The following is a 21,010-nucleotide window of genomic DNA, read 5'->3' as shown; positions in this document are numbered from 1 at the left end:
GGACTATAAATATGGATGTCAGTATAATGTGGCATATAGCATAAGACCATGCTGTTATTCATGACCAGATTTTTATTTTGTTTATCTTTGACAAAACTTTTAAATAAATCTGTTTCATTATTTAAAAATTTTTAAATATTTTTATTTATTTTTGAGACAGAGAGAGACAGAGCATGAGCAGGGGAGGGGCAGAGAGAGGGGGAGATACAGAATCTGAAGCGGGCTCCAGGCTCTGAGCTGTCAGCACAGAGCCCGATGTAGGGCTTGAACTCACGGAGTGTGAGATCATGATCTGAGCTGAAGAAGGAGGTTTAACGTATTGAGCCACCCAGGCGCCCCTAAGTTTCATTATTTAAATAAAATTTTCATGGAAGTATAAATTTATTTTTAGACTTATTTTCTGTCTTTTTGTCTCTAGAAATAAAGTGAGAGGGGTTTTTAACAATTTTTTTTCATATACTCCGCAATATAATTTTACCACTGAGTAAAATAAGCTTCTATTAGAGCAAATATAGCATTAATTCACTGCAAAATGGTAAAACATTAGAGGGAGAATAAGAAATTATTACTCAAAAAATAGATTTGGATTGATTTAGGGAAATGTGTAAAATGAATATAAAATTAAGAATTTATTTATTTATTGAAATTCTTAGTTCTTCCTTCTTCCACTAACTTGCAGTGTACCAGTTAGAAATATTAAGAAACATTTGCTGGGGCACCTGGGTGGCTCAGTTGGTTGAGCGCCCAGCTTTGGCTTAGGTGATAATCTCGAGGTTTGTGAGTTCAAGCCCCACATCCGGCTAGCTGCTGTTAGCATAGAGCCCGCTACGGATCCTCTGTCTCCCCTCTCTCTCACCCTCCCCCACTTGCACTCTCTCAAAAATTAATAAAACATTTTAAAAAATTAAAGAAACATTGGCTCAAATGTTTTAACTATAAGAAACTGTGTCAATGAATTATTTTTAAATTACATGTTCTTAAGCAATTCTTCCCCTCATCGATCCTTAGAACCATTAGTGCAACTTCTCTGTGGGCTGGACAATATTTCTATTTGGACACACAAAGCTTGAGTATTTAATTCTAAATTATAACTACCAAGAGAAATAAAAGAAAAAATCCGTTCCAAGTTTTCTATAAAAGAAAGCAATGAAAATCATTTATTTTGTGCAGGAGAAAATTTATTTTGTACACAGACTGTATGACATAGTGAAGAGTGAAGATTCTAGAGTCAGATCCAATGGTATTGTGCTTCCAAATCATACTATGTGACCAACTCCAACTCTTTCCCTCAGGTGAAAAAAAGAGAGATAATAATAGCAATATTGACCTTAAGGTGTCATTGTAGGACTCAAAAGAGATAATGCATGTAGCAACTGTTCAATTACCATCATCATTATTAATAATGGCAGTTGTGCGCTATTTAACAAAGGGAAGTAGCTCTCAACAACATAGGAAAATAGATCAAACAATTCTGATTTGGGAAAGTGAATTATATTCATTCTGATTATTATTATTATACACATTCTGATTAGTTTTGATTGTCAGAGAGGTGACACAGAAAGCCCTAAAGTTTCCGTGGGTTAAGGTGCTTGAGATAATGTGTGGTATGCAGGCAGAAATACCTACAAGCGGATTTTTTTTTTTTAACCATTGGCCTCAACCACATTAAAAAAAAAAAAAAAAAGTCCTATTGTAGGATGTCAATCTGCCTGACAGTGTAAATCTCCTTAAAGCAATTTAATTCAGATTAAAAAGATAACCATGGCTTATGCGGCAGAATGAGGGATCTGTTTCAAATCCATCACATTAACACTATCAATAACCCATGATGACCCATGATTGAGTAGTTTTAATTAAGTTCAGTTGGAGTATTGGGGGAAAGGTGCTTCATTTAATCCTTCATTAATAGTTAAAGTGAGTATTATAAATACCTCTATAACTTCTGTAGCTTGAACATCTTTCTTTTTTATTGAATTTATTGTTTTTCTTTCTATAGAGTAGTGCCATTTGGGGAACTCTGATTCCCAGGAGCTTTAATGCTACCCCACTTCCAGCACTATAAAACAGAGGCCTGCTGTTTTAATCACGCCTCTCTCTCTCTCAATGTTGTTTGCGCCCTGGTACAACCCATCTGCCTTGAATCTAGGGCTCCGCTGGGGCTGCACACATCTGCCAGCCAGACTACCTTCGTACACAATTACTCAATCCACCGTAAGGCCCTTTAATAGGAAACAAGTGTGACAACGGCAAGCCTCTTTTTTTCTTTTTTTTTCCTCCTCCCTCTTAAACCACAGAGTCAAATAGCTCTAATAGAGATGAAGCTTGATAGATCCGCCCAGGTGTAGGTGAAATGGTAGAGCCTCAGGGGTAATAGATGCTGTGCTCTCATGCTGAAGTTTAGCACTCTGTCCTGACCGGCTCGCTAGCAGCAGTGAGATGGGCTGCTCCTTGTACAGTCACAGAGTCAACACGCTTCTTGCCGCTCACGTTTATGCCTAATCCGGAGGGCAACCTGGAGCTAGGTAAGAACAGCAGAACAGCTCTTTGACTTCAACGTGTGGACAAAGGACAGCAAATGCAGTAAGTGGAAAATTTATTCTTCTTTTACTTGGGAATTAATTAAGGATGTTTACTCTCAGGGAATCCTCTAAAGACTGCAAAAGTGAACTAGCAAAAAGCCTGCGTTCATAACCCTGTGGATTTCCTCCGGTTTCGTTTTGCACAGTGCCTTGGCACTGTCACTGAAGCTTAAATACTCTGCAAGTGACTTCCTCACTCAGAAGGTCTCGGAACTAAAATGTGGTGCTAATAATATTGCTAATTCAATCCTGTAGCCTGGCATATTACTCACTATTTCTGGGTGAAATGTCCTTTATTGCTGTCAGGAATGATGGTAGCAAGTGTTTTGTCACAGTTCTGACAATAAAAAAAGTATGTAAGAAGCACATACTTTTCTCGAAAATAGTTTTCAACTTTTCTGCATAGCTGTATTGTTATGTCACTGTTCGTTAATGTGTGGCATTTGCCTGAAATTTTTGCTCAACAAATCCATTCTATAGCTCAATCTCTTACCAAAGAAAAGATGCTAAAAACTAAACGCAGTATTAAGTTGTAGCAGCAATGACAATGATAATGAATTTTTAAACAAACAAAACAAAACAAAGGTCATTTGTCTGATAGCATAGGAAGAGATATTAAAGCCAGATGTAGGAAATCTCAACTTTGACTTTTTGGTCTTTCATGCTTGGTTTAAAGCAGCCTTCATTTTGCGTTTACTTTGCATTTACAACTTGAGATTCACTATTAAACTATATTTGAACTTCAAGTTCAGATTTGATCTAAATGCAGCCCTGTTCCTTGAACCCCCTACTCTGATTTTTACTTGGCTATGGGGAATCTTTTTACTACTATACCATATATCCTGAATTGTGTTAACAAGCTAACTGTGGTGGACTTTTTCAGGTGGAATGTCAGCCAATGTGAAAGAATGTGTTTGCTGTTCAAATGTATGATGTTCCATGTAAGAAATAAACGCATAGGACATATGCTGTGACAAAGATTCCAGTTAGGATTCTAAATTCAATGCATCACATATTGCCCAAAGATAATAATATTAAAAAGGATGCAGTTTAAAACTGTCAGCACATCATAATAGCTCTTTGCAATCATTCAAGGATTTTTTTTAACTTAGGCTTTTTTTACAAATTAGTCTGGAAGGCATTGTTGTCTCTAAAGACAATGTACATATATAGGGTGCATAGACAGGTGAAACTGGATAAAACACTGTTGCATTGTTTAAATAATTCCCTACCGGCCAGCGTTTTGTTTTTGTTTTCTAACTATTACAGATGGACATCATTGAAATTGATGGTTTAAAAGCCATGATGGTAGAATCCTGATGACTCCTTTGTGTATATTCAGAAATGATTTATCTCGGATAAAGTTGCTGCTATGAGAGGTTTAATTAATTATTGCTTGTTAAATATATTTCTTTAAGAATTGCATTTGACATTACTGATGGTAGAGTAAATGCAGTTTAAAAGTCATTCTTCATGAAATACTTAAACCGACAATTGTTGGCATTGAATAGCGGTCAATGTCTACCCCCTACAGGGAGAGAATCTAATTTCACTATGCCTTCCCCAGTACATGAATACCATGGAGTACAGTTCACACATATGAATGCTGTAACCGTGTCAATGACTCCAACAAGTGCCCCTTAATGAAAAGGTCAGGTCTGTGATTAATAGGAAGCCTTTTTCAAAGCCTGGACTTCACTTCAGTACTGCCTTTAGATTTGTTTCTCCTTGATTTACTTCATTTGCCTTTCAAAGTATAATAAAAATCAAGTGGTACTGTGCTGCACTTTTTACATACTCTGTGGTTAATTTTATATGATGATAACACATTGGTTAGAATATTTGGTTCGGTAAAAAAATAAGTAAGTGAAAAAATAATTCAAGCCTATTATTGAAGGCATAGAATGATGAATGAGAACTTTACACTTTATCCAAAGAGTTAGAATATATCGCCTTTGCTTAAGTTGCAGTTAATTTAATAAATTTGAAGAGTCACTGTGGGAATAAAGATGGAGTGACAGGAAGGGTTTGATATTTTACACAAGATTTATTATGCTTAAATGGTAGCTATATGCCAGCAAGTAAATATACACAAAGAACTCATGCAAATAATGATTTTTCACCAATGGTGAAATTCATTTAAGGATATGTAGCTAAGTGGTGATAAGACAGTGATTAAATCTATTGATATCCTCAAAGAAGCAATTGAGTCATCTATAATTTACAACAGTGGCTTTGTTATAACCATCCCAGTTAAATCTTATGCTGGAAAGCATTAAGGTCAAGTCTAACTTAAAAGTAAAACAAATACTTTTTTTACAGGAATTACATTTTACTAATAAATATCCTGTTGAAATTTAAGCAATTGACAAATTACATTTTAAATAAATACCCTTGTCTTTTCATTTATGTAAGTGTTCTGTGTCGCTGTGGCTTTATCTGTACATGTTTTCAAATAAGATTGCAGTAGGAAAAATTCGACAATACAAATAATGGAAGTAAGTGGAAAATATATATGCTATATTTATTCACACAAATTCTAAAATACTTGGAGGAAAATTTTTAGAAATCACAGGATATATCAACTTATTCTAAGAGATCTCCTTCCTTGAAGAATTTTAATTTTTAACCATAAATCAACACAGGATTTAATAACTCCATTTTCACTTAAAACAAAGGAACTATGTTACATATCAAGATAGAGAGTATGGGGGAAAAGACAGTGAAATTTCAGTGGTCACTCAAGGAAGAGACAGTGTGGCCAACTGTACAACGGGTACAATGCTTCCTAATTGTGCTCCCACCTTATCAGTGCCCACAGTGTCTTCCGGGCACTCTTCTATCCAGGCCTCCATTTTTGTTATGAATCAGAAGCCAACCATTTCCAGATAGGGTGCTATGAATAACATGAATTGGGCACTTGCAAGGAACCAAACACTGCCCTGAGCATTTGGTACCCATGATTTATTTAGTCCTGATAGCCCAATGAAGTAGGTACTGTTTCTATTCCCATTTATAAAAGTAAAACCAGAGGGGTTGAAGAAGTTGACCAGTGCCATGTAGTTGGTAAGCAGTGGAACTTGGATTCAAATTAACTTTGCATGAGGACAGATAAATCTTCTAAACACTAGACTGCACTGCTTCCCTAACAGGTGACTTCATTATCAATGCCAAGTTGACTTTATCTCTGATCACCTGATCAGGACGACTTGAATTCTGAAAGAGATTTATAAATAGAAATAGACGACCCAATCAAACAAAACGTAAATCGTTAAATGCCAGTGAGTAAGACCACACTTCAGTTTACATCATCATTCAGTATGTATAGACCCTACTACTTTTCAGAGGTTTTACGACAAGTATGGGAGTTACAGCTATATCTCAGCTATTGGGAGAAGAACTGGTCCTTCTACCCTCACTCAGTTGTTAATTTTCCATTCGTGTTAGGTCTCTGAGAAGAGTTTGTCAACTCCGGGTATTTCCAACCAATCCACTGTTGAACTTAACAGGGGTGATGCTAATCACAATGGTCTCTGAATGAGAGTCACCTAAACACATTCCCACCAACCACTACGGCAGTGAAAAAAAGTGAGCAGTTATTCACTCTTAAAGATTTTCAGGCCTTAGTTACTTAGTAGGACCATCTGGATTTTTTTTAATAGAATGATCATTGAATGTCTCTTTATCTGTGAATACTTCTGTCATGTAAGCATAGCCTAGAAAAACCTATTTGAAATATTTTATTTCAGATACAGATTTTCCAAGGAACTGTATCTGTCGTATGACCCTCTGCTGGAACACTTTCGCCCCCAGACAGACCTTTATCAATATGATTGAGAATATTCTTTGTAGAGAGCTCAAAAACAAAATATTTATGATAAAAAAACCCTTCTATTTCATAATATAACTTTTGTCATTATGGGCTTGTGTATCTTCTCCCAGATAAAGACAGAATATTCATTTTAAAGGGAGTTTTTTATTTCTAAAAGCCTATCTTATCATAATTGTTAAGGTAAGAGATCCACTTTTATATACACAAGCAGTTTTATGCATGGCAAATTTAATGAAAATGAGGAAATTACTTCAAATTTTTAGCGAACCCAACCCACTTTTTAAAAAACTGGATATGTAAAAATGTTACTTTAATTCTCATATATTCTTTTGTGTTGATAAAAGATATCTGATGAAAAAACAAGGTATGGGATGAAGATATTTAAATATGTTTGGCATTTATAAAACCATAGACTGTTTTTATACAAAAGAAGACAGAGAAGAAAACAAGTAATTTTTTTCAAACTAATCTTAGATCCTAAGAGCATTAATCTATAGTGACAAGATCTGAAAGCCCTAAAAACCTTGAGGATTGATGATTACTTGAAAAACTTTGATCAGAGACTTCCCTATCACTGTCATAACTCAAAGAGATCAACAGGCTAGCTTCTTGAAGTTAATCTTACCCTCATAAATCCTTTTTGGATTATCCAGACAACACTTCATTTTCATTTGTAGGGTCATCTTCAGTGGGAGGGTCTCCTAATCCCATCCCCCTCCTTTTTTGGCCTGACTCATCCCAAGCCTTTTACCAGGGGTCCAGTCTACAATTAATTCTGATATTGTCTCATACCGGCTTACTTACTACTGGCTTATGTCCCAGGGAAATACTGAGAACACTGTAGGTTTAGGCATTGTGCTGACGGACAGTTCCGTTCATATCTGGTGGTCACAATTTCTATAGTCTCATACATCCTGAAGCCAAAACCAGCAGTCAACCACAACTCGATTCATGCATGGTCCTTGCTTTGTGTGGAAGGAAGGCTCTTGGTCCCAGTTTCCCTATGCAAATCAGACTCCTAGCTACCATGGGTTTACTTCTGCAACCAATATCCAAAAATTCTTCTTTTCTGTCCCTGCTTAATATTAAATATTCTCTTCATTTTAGGCTCATTGACACCTATATCCTGTTTAGAGAGTGGCATGAATTTTTAATTTTGTTATGAAGTATATTTTATCATTGCTGTGTATTCAGAGTTAAAGTTGCAGGTGCGACAAACTCAGGGTTTCAAAGAGGCATTTCATTAGCAGTCAACTTCATTTTGTTTTATTCCTTAATATTGTACAAATTACACATGCTACATCATAACTTTCCTGATAAACTGTATTTTCAGTCATTCTAGAATTTATTTTCCCTAGATAACCATCTGCTACTAAGTACACATACCCATGTTAGTATTTAAACTTGGGTTTGACTGAATTACAAAACTAAAATCCTTATAAGCGGAATACTGAACATAAAGTAGAACACTGGGGTTCAGGTCCTCTTTTAGACAATTATTCGCTCGTTTTTAAAATGTATAGAATATCGGCCATGCAACATTTTTTGATTTATTTGCACACGAAAGAATTGTGAAAAGCTCTTTGTAAAGTGACCAGGAAAAATGAGAAATTTTTATGAGACATAGAAGGCCATGAGAATGCATCAGCTCAGCATCTGATGTCTCATTCAGGACTTGCCTGGCTTTTAAAGGGTTTTGTATGTGTGGAGGACTCTATGTTTGATATAACTTATGTTGTGTAAACCATCACACATATTTTCTCCCCTATATTAAAATATATTTCAGTGATGTTTAATCAGAAAACTTTTATCTCAGCCTGAGTTTCATTTAACAAAATAAGAGTTTCCATGAAAAATTATGTCTTGGCGTGAACATACACTTCTCAATCTCCTTAATTTGTGAGCTTAATGAAGGATTCATATTTGATTTTTCCATTTCTTGGTGGGTCTCTTTTCAGTCCTGTTCTGAAGGATTTAAGAAATGAAAGAAAATTAACAAAGGAGTCCAAAAACCTTTACCATTTAAAAGTGAGCCTCTGAAACTGAATCCTGGAATTCAGCTTGGTTTACCCTATAGTCCTAGCCAACAATTGCCTGACACATGGTGAGAACAGGAATGCTGTACTAACAAAAATATCTTCATATTCACATAAAACATTGACATATATTGGCATCTTTGCTCTTAGCTACCCTATGAGATAGTAGAACACTAATACATTCATTTTTTTCACTTCTTAAATAATGTTAGAAGTATATTTTAACAAGGCTGATTTTGTGACCAAGTATTTAATTTATACAAAATGAAAATTTGAGCAAGAAAAGCTTATGTGCGCTCATTTCATTACCTTGAAAATACAAAAGCAAATATATGTGGGTGAATATAGAAATGTAAAGTAACTACAGGGTGTCCTGTCATTTACATTATCTCATTTAATCTTCACACTGATAGCAAAAGAGGTTTGTCCTTTGCAGTTTACAGATAAACAATGTGTTTTACTTTCTCAATTTTATGAATAACATTAAACTAATGAAAGTATTTCCAAGTGGCTGATATACTATGTGAAAGCAGCAAATGTGCACAGACATGCTCGGATGCCCACATGCAGGGTAGCTTGGAACAGCGGCTATTTTTTTTTTATAGTTCCAGTCCTTTGGACTGGAATTTAGAGACTCAAACTATTTCAATACATTATGGACCTTAAGGATGCACGTATACACCGTATATGTAGTAAGACTCCTACCTGACAAAAGTCTTAGTATTGCCATCATATTTTGATTCAAGAAAATATAAGAAATGGGTGTGATATCAATGCCATGTGTTTCAAGAAGGCATTTTACTTTGGTACCTTTAGGAGAATACAAATGTTATAGATGATTTTATCATGTAGAAAAAGATGCATATTTTATATCAGACCTTGTGTTTATATCATGTTTTTAGGCATATTCATTAATTTCTGTTACAATAATGTAATAAATAACTTGCTCCTTGCGTGTGTAGTTTATGTGTCAAAGCAAATACGTGCGTGTATGAATGATTTCCATTATCCGTTCCACAGTAATAGCTCTCTTAAATACAAATGATTTTTCTTTTATTTAAAGAACTATAGTTCATAATTTAAAAAACAAATTTTATCACAAACTTTTGTGTGCACCAACAGGAAAAAAAATCTATGAATTTAAAATAATTGTTTCCTGGCTTACTTGGGCTGCTTTAGAGTTTTGAATATTTATAGTAATCACTTGCTATTCTCTGCTGCTATAGAAACACTGTATTTTTATATTTAATGTGTTACTTTAAACAATGACTGTGGCTACGGACAGCATTACATAGAGATCTTGTAGGTTGGCTACAAGTTTTTAAAAGAATGTTATTAACCTTTCTTTTTTTTTAATTTGTTCATTTTGGAAATTGTGAACTTTGCTTTTTTATTATGACAAGACCCAAACATTTATTTTATTAGTATGACTTGGGTTGTATATTGCCCACGTGGAATCTTTTTAGACTCTCCAAAACAACTAGACTCACAAAACTGCCTTTGGCTATTGCTGACACTAGCCCACTGGGAAGGAGGTAGGATAAGAGATGACAACAGACTGCCAGCAGGACAGCATCAGCGCCTCCCCTTGTGACAACAGAGAAGATCAAAATGGGGGCGGGCGGTAGGGGAAACACAGGATTAGAAACCCTGTTCCCTGTGGAAACCGATATCTTCTGTTACAACAGGGGTACAGCTAAGTTCCTGCAGGTGGTCTGCCCGGTGAGAATAGTCACCATACTCAGGGAAACCTGTCAGGAGTCTTACTATCAGATATTTACAATTTTCCCAGTCTCTATACAGCGTAGCAGTCAAGGTCCTTTGTGCCATAGGTAACTTTTCCTAGTAATACCATTAGCCTTTTAATTTTTATCATGTTTGCAGGGAAATAGAACTAGACAGCTCATAAAAGATGAAATTGGCATGACAAAGGGGAAAGTGCATTGTATTCTCTATCCACAGATAGCTAACATGAAGTTCGAGAAGATTCGTTTGAAGGACTGCCATGGCATATTTCCATTCTGTCTACAAAAACTAAAAACCTCATTTGCAGTTATACTTATTGCACGGAGACCTGCTGTCATTTGTCGTTTTGATTTTGCTTCCAAAATATTTTAAGCATCTCTGCCCCTCTGTAAACTTTAAAAACTATATATACCTACACACCAACATTTTGAAGGGCTGAAAAAGATCTAGATCCAAGGGAAATTTCTATCCTTTATATGAGATTAGACTGAGGAAGGTGAAGACTACATTTTCTAAGACTAAAGCTCAGAATCAATTATGTAACTGCTTTAAATACTTAAGGCTTCACATAAGATACGCCTGGAATTGCTTCCAAAGCTCAGGATACTAGTTCTGGAGGACCACCTTTGATATGGGAACAGGCTAATAGGACCCATCCATGGTACGTCACTTGTGGCTGCAGCAATAATGTTATATGTCAGCATGTCTTAGGGGAAGAAAGTGCATTTGGCAGGAACTCTGGCTTTTCTGGAGAGAAGCAGTATCATGGGCAGATGATAACTTGGCAAGTTCCTGCAACTGCAACTGTGACCATTAAAGTTTAAGGATTGACTCAAGCTATTTTTTTCTGAAAGGACTAAGGGCTGGGCCGTTAAAAACATTTTGAGTGCATTTACTATTGTGGTTCCCAATCCTAATTACTTCTCAAAGCACTGCTAAGAGTTTATATTGGGGCACCTGAGCGGCTCAGTCTGTTAAGCGTCTGACTCTGGATTTCGTCTCAGGTCATGATCTCATGGTTTGTGAGTTCGAGCCCCACATGGGGCTCTGCACTGACAGTGTGGAGCCTGCCTGGGATTCTCTCTCTCCCTGTCTCTTTGCCCCTCCCCGACTCGTGCGCACACACTGTCTCTCTCAAAATAAATAATATTTTAAAAATGGAATTTATATTAGTGCTATTTAAACAAGTGAACACTAAGAAACAATATGCTATTCAGGTTGTATCTACTAGTTTACTGTCTAGGAATAGATATTAGCTATACAGTAATTATAAAATGTGTGTGCATTTATATACATAGTGTTAGATAATGACTAGACAACTTACCAAATTTCAGAGATTATACTTGTATAAAGTTAAAATTAGCATGGACAGATCATTTAAAAACATATATCATTTAATAACATTAGCTACATTTTTACTTGTAAAATGAGAAGTTTTAAATGATAATGCACCTAGTTTCTTTGGTTTCTAATTTAAAATATGTATACACACATTATTTCATTTGTAATAATGAACAGCACTGTTTAAAACTTAATTTAAAAACTTTGAGTAAGATAACAAGGATATATTACTCTTATAGAGATGTGTGCTGATATTTAAAAAAATTTATTTTTTATAATACATTTGATGACTTAAAGTCAGTCTTGACTGAATTAATAAACTCCTGAGTAATTAAATATCCTCAAGTTATTTGAATATTGAAAAATAGGACATTGATTCTTTTAGTTAATTTTTCTGGTTTCTGTTAAGTGCTGATCATGAATTAAGGAATTAAAAACCATTTCTTACACTTTAAATAGATAATAATTTGCCTTTTTTTCTATTCTAGATAATTTTTTATTCTGTCAAACTGTAGACCCCGTAATGAAATGGAGATGGTGCAGTGTAATTAGCTACAAATAGTGAACTTAATTTATCTTAAATTATGTGTAATAAGAGAAAAAATATGAAACCACATTAAGAATGATGTTACTTAAAGAAATAAAAAAAAAACGTATTGCAATTAGTTCATGTTCCTTTTGAAATTAGAGCTATAAGTCTTTGGAAAATTTGTCAGAGATATATGAAGTTTCTAATAGATCTTTTTTGTTTGTTGGTTTGTTATGTACCACATTTGTTACTTAATAGATAATGAGTTTTAACATCAGCTGTGGCTGGTTCTCTTAATTTGAATACTATGCTTAAAGCATCTTTTGATTTCTTTTAACAAGATATCTCAAAGTTAGAAGATCATTGGAATAGTGTGTATCCTTGATTAGATTTGATCCCAACCTGTGCAGCACAAGCCATTATTAATTGAGATTTATGCAAAAGAAGATAGAAGTAATGAGCATTTGAATGGCTCATGGATCAGTGCAGACTTAAATTTACTGTAGCATGTTTTCATTGATCACCCCTACAGTTAGGGTGGACTTTACTGAGAAGCATAGAGAACTAGGAAATACAAAGAATGGGATTGACCTTTAGCAAATTTTGAGTGTTAGGAACTTTATCTTTGATAATCTTCCCTTCACTTCACAACTTTTTTCAATTCAGGGAGCAATTTCTCTTCCCTTCTCTCAGCAGTTGAGTCACCCCCTTGCTCATAGACTTCATACTGACTTCCGATTACCCCAAAACTTGAACTTCTGCCAACAGCAGCAGTTTTTTTTTTTTTCAGTTCAGAAAGCTCCATGCTCTTAAATAGTCTTTACTTTTTGACATTGTCACCCTCTTCCCCAGTAATTCCTAAATCAAAACACTCATTCCTTGGGTGTAGTAATTACTGCTAGGTCCAGGATTGGAAGTCAATTAAGCAAAGACACAGAATGCTGAACGAGTATCATTCAACAGTTTGATGGGAATCTTTTAATTAATAAGCCTTTAACACTTTGGGTGTTTACATTTTAGTAAGAGCATTCTTCTGATTCAAAGCGTGTTTCTAATTTTTGAAGCTTCAGCAAAAATTTGAAAGAGATGAGCTTCCCCGCAAGTGCTGAGCTCCGTTCCTTTCCACCTCTAAGTTGTGATCGGTCTCTGGCCAGCTCTGACCCAGGAAGCTGCTCCTTGGCTAGCACTCTTAGTCCGGAGAGGAGGATCTATGACAACTTGGTGTCAACTTTTGCTGTCCACTCACTTTTGCCTGTTCTATTCTAATGCTCTAAACATTTTGAAACCAGCCAATAGAAGAACCTTACGGAATGCAAATCGTATTTAAGAGAAGTTTTACAATTCGCTTTTCACGCTTACGTGTTACAAGTCCATTTTTCACCTTCTCTTCCATTCCAGGTGTTCCTGCTTAGCCCCTAACCCCTACATCCTCCTAGCATACCTTCCTTCTGAAATCAGTTGGAAATTCAGAGGGAGTGAAAAAAGGAAAAGAGAAATAGAAAAGGCCCTGACTGAATGTTGCTAATTGAGGGAAAGTGAGGCTGCTCCATGTATGAAGTATTGTTCCCAGTGGCTGCTGCCGAGATGAACATTAATCTTGTTTTAGTAAACTACATTTATATAATTAATCATGTTGTCATTTGGGGGTTAGTGATGCAGTTTGCCTTGGATAACTGCCGGATACTGCAGACCTTTACGCTAGCCTAAACTTTTCTGACTTCCCTAGTCTAAATACCTTTACACTGAACTCAAAGTTAGTGTGCTAATGTCATTTTGCTCTAGCTATTTTTTTTTTGTTATCCTTGTCCTTGTTTTAAGTTGATCTTGAGATTTTACATGAGAAAAAGAAGAGCAATTAAATATTCCTCGCCAGTGAATTTCTTAGTGATATTACTGATAAACTGTGGATGTAGTTCAATGGTTAAACTTTGCCAGAGCAAGTATGTATCTAGCACATGCTGTCCCTGACACACTTGAGGTTGTACACTTTTTGAAAGAATGAAATATAGCTGTTTGAAAACCGTTATTTTATGGCACAATTTAAACATCCTTCCCAATTCTATGAAGCCTTGAGCTAGGTAGTATCTTTTCCTGTTCTGAATTCTGTACCATGTATGACTTGTGTCATTTCTTTGATAGCTGCCTGTACAGAGGCATTTCCATTCCCTGCTAAATGCTAAGCTTCTTGGACACAGAGACCAGGGCTTCTACTTCTTTGTGTGCAACACAGCCGTGACAAAGTAGGTGTTCAATAAACACTTCTTGATTGAGGATTGACAGTTTCCACCCTGTATATGCAGATTGAGGGGTCTTTACCTTCTGTCTCTATACCCCATTTGCTGTTTAATTGGCTATTAGCTGGACTGATTGATAGACATGAACACTTTTTTTAAAAAAAGAGAATTGGCAGCTATGTAAATACAGCACTTAACCTTAAGCACTCAGCCATTAACCTTAATCACTGTCCATTAACCTTAAAGCACCCCAGGTTTCTCCCCTTACAATCCCCCAAAGCAGACCCCACTGAATGCATTCTTTAGCATGCAAAAGAATCTTTTAGAATGTTTTTCTTATCGTTCTATGAGTGGCTATAAAAAAATGTATTTTGAAAGGGAACACTTGACTTTATTTCTTTATGTAGATGCTAATTAATTTTCCAGGTGTTCATAGAAAGATACAATATTGGAAAAATTATTTTGAAGAGCATGTTGGGATATATTTGGTAAGGAAAAAACTAAACAATGTTTTTTTTAAAGTGCCATTTATAAGGTTGATAATCACAAGTGCATTACATACCACTTTCTAATTAAGCCTGGAAACATGAAAAATAAATAAACTTTTTCTATAGCTGCTACTAAAATCATATTTAAAATGAACTTCAGATATGTAGGCACAATCACTTACTTTAAGAATAGTGGCTTCCTGAAATACTTTATATCTAATATCAGAAAATAACAAAGACAGAAGAATAAGGCATTTCCTTTTTTAAACATAACACTTTAGATTTATTCTTTAAGTATACTCATCAACAGAAATAACCCCTATTATTGAAATAATTTTAATGAAATGATAAGGAGAATAATCATAATCCTTTATAGTCTGTAAAATTTATGTTTTCTATTTTGAGTGTTTCACAAAAATTATATAATAATGGTAATGGGAAAGATGCAAAATGTCACCTGTCAGTTAATGCATTCCAATTTATTGTGTTTGTTTTATATCCTAGTTTTGTTTTACCAAGATGTATATTCACAACCTATAGTTGTAGTAAAATGACATGACAAAGTTGCAAAAAGTTTTGTGTGTAATTTTATACATAATGATGTTTTACAGCCTCAATCTTTGGAGGGAAAGCAGTAAATCAGTGAAGTTCCCATTGTATTTTGAACATGATACATCTTAGGGTGAGGTGGACTAGAATGTGGGAGGATGGCTGGCGTTTGGGGAGGCAGAGAGAGAGCACCTTGCTGTATTCAGGAAAGCAATTTGATACTAATGGACTGATTATTTTTAGATTTGCCAAAGTGCTCAGTGTTGCTCCAAATCCCAGAAGGAACTGACACTAGAAGGTGTGAGCAACTGAGGGCAGGGGAGGGTCTCCCTTACAACTGCATTTCAAGGTATATTTTAACAAATGTGAAATCTCACTGGAAAAACAAACCAGTGTAACATGATGACTTCAACTCCACAAAGATGTTACTTCAATATTGGCTGGTTAGCTGTTCCCTTGGAATTTTCAGTTACCTAACTGAGGAAGAAGGTGATAATGAGAGAGGGACTCAAGAAAAGAGAGTTCAGGCAGAAGGAGCTCCACAAAGGCATCCAATCCAAAACTGACCTCCTATTTTGAGAATTAATCAATAGCTTTCACAGCAATTACTCTCCATATGCTTAGTTGCCTCTCTAAGCACTTCTGTCATTCATTCATACTTGGCCCCCGAAGAGGCTCTTGAAGGTACACAGACACTAAGACCATAAATGAACAGTTTCACTTATTGTTTAGTAGATTCCATACCCTCACATCACTATATATATGGATAAATAGACATAACCATACACACTGACGTTCTTTTCATACAAGGTGAGGAAAAATAAATGCAGATTTAGCTCCAAATTTGAACAAGTAAGTGGAAGTAAATTTCTGTCCTTCATCTTTGCAGACTGTTGAAATATATACATTTGTTCATTTGAGTAATGTTGCTTAAGGAACCATGTCACTTTAAGAATAGGTCATTGCACTTGTTGAAACCATGATGTAAACATATTAAGGGTATATTTTGAATTATTATTGTCTTTTAAAAACACGTAGCAGGTACTCTTCTATCATGCTTTTTTACTCACAAAGGAACAACTAGGAATAAGACAAATTTCTTTCCCTAAATATGATTATCAAGTGCTATAATACGTGAGATCAGATAATAGAAAACTCATTAAAATGTCATCTTAATTTTTTTTTTTTACAGAACTTGGTTAGGAATAATAAGTAATTGTAGCCATGTCTCCAAGTTGCAAGACATGGTTAATTTAATGATAACACAATTAAAAACAAATTAAACCATGTTGATATTGTACAAGCCAATGTCTTACATCAAGTTCTAGGGACTACTTAGAGAGTTTGGACTACATAAAATGTATATTATTTTCTAACCTCTGTCTTTTCTATGTTTACTCTATCACCTTTTTGTTACTTACCAGTTTGGATGTTCATGCATGAGAAACACAAGATACTAAAAATGTACTTTATTAAATACTTACATAGCAAAACAATATACTCAGTATTAGTAAAAGCATATTTTTAAATTTGTTTAGTATTTTTATCATTTCACTTGGTCACCTGAATGCCTAGCATATATTAGATATTCATGTTATTTATTGAATCTTTTTTCTTTATGACAATTTTTATCTATTTATTTATTTTGAGAGAGAGAGACAGAGAGAGAGAGAGAGAACATATGTGCACATGTAGGGGAGGGGCAGAAGAGAGAGGCAGAAAGAATCATAAGCCAGACTTGATCTCACCAACTATGAGATCACGACCTGAGCTGATATCAAGAGTTGGACCCTTAACTGACTGAGCCACCTAGGAACCCCTGAATAAAATTATTTAATTCTCCAAATTAAGCACTGTTAGTCTAGTTTCATAAAAGTAACTTCAGATTCTGCCAATCTGTTGCATTGTTTTGCACACCCCCACCTAGTTGGTGGCTCTACATTTGGACAGCTGAGACATATTTAAAAGATTCTTAAACCAACTTCCCCTTATCCCTAGTTTCTAAAGAAAGAATGAAAAAAAAAAAAAGACTTTCATGGGAATCAGAAATTGCCTGCATGAATACTGTTTCAAGTGAAAGCAGGAATGGGTGCCACGGATTAACTAGGAGTTTTATAAGTAAATCCCATGCACATCACCTATCAGTTAACAAAATATTTGTTCAGAATTAATTACGTACAAAAGATTGGGGGAAAAAGAAAGAACATAGGGATGCCTCCTACTTCCCAGCAAAATCACCCGGTTGCGTATTCTGTGAATTTCCTTCTTAAAAGACTTTTCTTGAAATTCATTTCGATCTCATTTTATCTGTAAAAGATTGAGGTCAGAGTGTCCAACCCAACCCAGTAAAGTCAGCTCCAACATCTGTATGACTGCATTTTCTCACTTGAGATTTTTTTTTCAAACGTTAAGTAGAAAGGAATTTAAGAAAATGATATCTGTTTCATATGTGTTTTTACCCTTAAAACAGCAAGTCAGTGCACCACCACTACCCCAAAACCAACACAAGAAACAGCTAACCACTCATCACATTCACCCACACCCTTACACCAAATGAACAAACAAACACATAAGCAGACATAAAAAACAAACCAACTACGAAAACAGAGTCTGCCTCTCTAACATTTCATCATTGCAAGGAAATTTCAGGTTGAATGTGTATAGTAAAATAGACTTTCACCAGGGAATGCGAGGGGGGCTGTCCCTACCCCTCCTGGCCTCAGCCCCAGCACTCCTGGGACCCAGCACTCCTGGGGGCGGGGGTGAGAACTCTGGCGCCTGTAGCCCATCTGAGGCCTGCTGGAAGAAAAATGATGTCACAGATGTTTCACTGTTTCTTCCTCATCTCCTCTATTTCCTTCTTTACTTATACCTTTAAAGGCGTTTTCCTATTTCCAGTTTGTCCTCACTTTTTCCAACCTCTGCCATTTTTCCAAAGCTCTCACGTCCCTTAGCTAGAGGGACAATTTTTCTGACCAAATATAAACATTCATTCCCACTGGCCCTTTGCATTTTCTCTTAATTTTGACTGCGGATGGAGCTGCTTTTTTTTTCCCCAGGGTAGAAGTGAGGGTGTGAGGATCCTCCCCTGAGTTTGCCATCTCTAGGGAGGCCCTGGAGACTACTGGCTATTAATTAACATTTTATGATGCCCTTCACACCCTTCAGAGGAAATACACTGTCTTAACGCCAAATAGTAATAGTTCAGTTCTCCTCTCCTTTGGGTTCTGGATGCACCAGCTCTCACCCTCCTAAGGGGGGGGGGGAATGTTAGACTCCATATTATACCTACCTAGAGGATAAAATGTCAAGTGTAAAAGCTCCTACAAGGAGGAACGCTTTGTACCAACTTCAAAATATTTCTCTGAAAAGAAAAAAAATGAAAAAGGGAACACTCCTCAGCTTAACTATTGGATGAGAAAACCCACTCCCCTGGAATTCTGTACAATATAAATAGGGAGCAGGATTTCTCACCTGTGCTTCCTGTAGCTCTTTCACTAGAGAACAACCTGTCTTTTTGAGAAGAGCAAACTGTGGGTTCACTTGTCTCGAAGACCACCTTCACCATGCAGGAAGGTCCTGCTCTAGGTGAAGTTTCTGTGTGATGCTGTTTTTGGCTTGCACACAATTGTGTCTCTCATCCATTTCTTTTTCTTTTTATTTAAAATATAGAAAACTGGTTCCTCTAGTGAGGAAATTTCAGGTTTAGTTCATTTATATTCTCTAATCATATTATTTTTAATATTACGTTAGAGTCAGAGAGATCTGACAGAAACTGTCGTGTTTTTTTTTCCCCAAGGCCAAAAGATAAGGAAAGATAAGGACAGAGTTAGGATTCTCTCACTTCTAGCAGTAGAGACCCAGAGCCCTCGTTGTCACCATGATGGAACATACACAGCCATGTAGTGTTTTGAATTCATCCAGATCTCAAAGATCTGGACCCATGTGTGTCTCAGGTATCTGGGCTTTCTTGCACTAAAGGTATGGAAAATAGAACTGTAACTCACTCCTGCCTCAGTGTAGTGTTATCCATTATATTTTTCTTTTTAAGCTTTTCTTTTCATGGAAAAGTATCCTCTTTGAATCTGATGTTTAAGGTAATTCTTACAGTTTGGGGATTCTTATTAATGAGTGGAAATTCTCTTCTTAGTTTCTAAACCGTCTAAATGATCAGATATGTTTACTCAGCTATTCTCATGGTAATTAAAACATGCATTATATTAGAACTAAATGTAGAATACGAAGATGTATCCATGGATAGCATTTAAATCTTTCCCATTTCTTTTATTCTTGTAATCATAATCATTTTTAAGTTAAAATCATGGGAGATAAAGGGATTAAGCATAAAGTTTTATGTGAAAAACTTCAGAGGTTAATAAGAAGAAGGAAACTAGTATTTAATAAGTACTTAGGTATCAAGTATTTTGCCTAGCCATGTTTCTATCTGTGTGTGTGTGTGTGTGTGTGTGTGTGTGTGTGTGTGTGTGGTTCCTTTTTTTCCCCATCAAACATATCTGTATGAGGAAAGCATAAATGATGGCTCAAAGAGATTGAGTTGCTGAGGTTCATATCTAGCATTGGGAAGAGCAGTGATTCAGACCCAGAGCAGTCTGACTCCAGTTTTGTAACACCAGGTATCCTTGTTACTGCCATTCTCACCATTATTGGAAATGTTACCAATGGTGACTACATCTCTCAATAGTAAAAGCTGTTGTTAATCACACTATTTGCCATTTTGCGGAGATAGTATTCTACTTTTTGAATGTCAGGGTTTCATGATGTTTCAGATTTTCCTTTCTCCATTGTTAAAGTCTACTGACGTAACTTGATGATAGTTTAGTTGAGTGGACCTATATTCCTCTGAAATAGTACAGTGAAGTATGTGTTAGTGAAAGTTTAAAAGCAGAATACTGATTTGTGACTGAGTTTACTTCTTATGGCATATGATACCTCTAAAGTATTTAAAAGTATTTTATAATTTGAGAACCACTGGATGTATTATCTAATATAAATGGGGGGGGGTCATGTTTTATCTGAAAAAGTCTGGAGAGTTTGATGGGAAAAAAGACAAGTGAAATACGGATTAAAAGATAGAGCAAATATCAGCACCTTCTTGACCAATATAAATGCAAAGCACTAATAAATTTTAACCTATTTCTTGAATAATTAAACTATTGAGTAAGCTCTTCTTGCTTTCTTAAGGTCTAAGAGTTTACTTTACCACCTCCATACCCCAAAATCCATATTCCTTCAAAGTCTAAAGCCTTCTTCAACATTTACATAATTCCTGAAACGTGTTGGAGTGGGGAAATCAGACAATGCAACTCATTTTTTTTTGTAGCCTTTGACTTTAAGCCAACTTTCCCTCAATTCATGAAATAATTTTGCCATTTCTCTTTATTTTGTTTATATGGATATAAAAACACACACACATATATATTAATATGTGTTTTTCTTTCTATTATATTCATATATATTAATATTCATATTTATTAATATTCTCTTGATTTTATTTATATGGACATAAAAGCACACATATATGTGTGTGTGTGTATGTTTTCCTTTTTATTGCATTCATATATATTAATATTTTGTTAGATTGGGCACTCAATTTGAGGTTAAGTAACCCCTAGAGCTATCTACCGCTGTTCATTGAGTTAGTCTCTTTAAAACTCT

At 35.5% G+C, this 21,010-nt stretch overlaps 1 protein-coding gene across 2 annotated transcripts in view; it reads left to right on the top strand.

Moving 5' to 3' along the window:
- The first annotated feature begins 2,165 nt into the window (after nucleotides 1-2,165).
- SEMA3A (semaphorin 3A) overlaps nucleotides 2,166-21,010 on the top strand; it is a 481,474-nt gene continuing 462,629 nt past the window's right edge. For both annotated transcript variants that reach the window (XM_003982709.6, XM_019825395.3), the window contains exon 1: nucleotides 2,166-2,580. The gene's annotated coding sequence lies outside the window, so the exon portion shown is untranslated. The remainder of the gene's footprint in view (nucleotides 2,581-21,010) is intronic.

Source organism: Felis catus, chromosome A2 (assembly GCF_018350175.1).
Source record: "Felis catus isolate Fca126 chromosome A2, F.catus_Fca126_mat1.0, whole genome shotgun sequence".
Lineage (NCBI taxonomy): Eukaryota > Metazoa > Chordata > Mammalia > Carnivora > Felidae > Felis > Felis catus.
This window is presented reverse-complemented; position numbering and strand designations above follow the sequence as displayed.